Consider the following 1264-nt stretch of genomic DNA (forward strand, 5'->3'; position numbering starts at 1 on the left):
CCGGCCTCGGGCCATGGCCACTCGTGGCAGAACCATAGTGGTGTTAATAAAGGTGTGTGCAAGGGGCAGCACGGCATGGGCCTGGCTCTGCATGTGTGGTCGGGGGTGAGCCAAGCAGTGGGCAGCGGGAAGTATTGGGGTGAGATGGGGGGGAGGGGGGCAGAGGGGTCTCTACCCCACTTGTGCACTTTGCTTTACGTTGCAGCGAAGTGAGTTTAGACTGGAGACCGGAGACACGTCTCGCAGTCAGAGCGGCGGGGGGGGGGGACGCCAGGGAAGGGAGAGGGCTCTCCATCACTGGAGGACACTGGTGGAGGATGGTGTAGGTGCAGCAATGCCCGTGCTGTGCCGTGGGGTGTCCCAGGCCCCTGGGCTGTGCTAGCCCCCGCCCCCGCTTTCTGCTCCATGTGTCGGGGGGTTTAATCCTCCCCCCCGAGGCGCTGGTGCTGCTGCAGCCCGGGCTGGGGCTGGGGCTGGGCCAATGCTCCTGCTGCACCAACCCCACAGGTCCTGGCTGGGGCAGGAAGGGATTTCCCCCCTGCTCAGACTGGTCACACTGGGGGGGTTTCCCCTTCCCCTGCAGCGGGGGCATGGCAGCAGCAGGACGTTGGCGGCCAGGGACCCCCTGTATCCTGGGGGCAGGGGCAGGGGTGATGCCTGGGGCTGTAGACTGGTCACACTGGGTGGTTTTCCCCTTCCCCTGCAGCGGGGGCATGGCAGCAGCAGGACGTTGGCGGCCAGGGACCCCCTGTATCCTGGGGGCAGGGGCAGGGGTGATGCCTGGGGCTGTGTTGGGGGCGACTGTTGTGTTGGACTTGGGGGTTGTCAGGGCCGATCCTGCCTTGGACCAGGCTGGGCCTGGATGTGACCCCGCAGCTCCCTGCGCGCCCCACTTCCCTGTGACGCTACAAACACGTGGTCTGGTCGCCCCTCCCTGCCCCCGCACCGCTGTGCTCCTTCCCAAGCAGCTCAGGCCCTACCAGCAGCTCCCACAGCAGGGACCCCCCCCCGCCACTGCCTCCTCGGGGACCAGTATCGGCCACGCGCCTCATCTCACCCCTGCCCCCCCCCGGCACCGACTGAGCAAGCAGAGCTGCCCCTGCAGCCCGAGCACCGCGCAGGCAGGAGAGGCGCACGTAACCTGCCGTGCTCCCGCGTGAGGATGAGCGGAGCTGTTCCACCCCAGAGCTGGGCGCATGGGGCAGGGAGGCAGGACGGGAACAGCAGGCCCGTCGCGGCCCCGCACAGCTGCCCCCAGCCCCGC

General features: G+C 68.3%; 1 protein-coding gene across 1 annotated transcript in view; it reads left to right on the forward strand.

Moving 5' to 3' along the window:
* LOXL4 (lysyl oxidase like 4) overlaps positions 1 to 1264 on the forward strand; it is a 26161-nt gene that overhangs the window by 9986 nt on the left and 14911 nt on the right.

Source organism: Alligator sinensis, unplaced genomic scaffold (assembly GCF_000455745.1).
Source record: "Alligator sinensis unplaced genomic scaffold, ASM45574v1 scaffold859_1, whole genome shotgun sequence".
NCBI classification, from domain to species: Eukaryota; Metazoa; Chordata; order Crocodylia; family Alligatoridae; genus Alligator; species Alligator sinensis.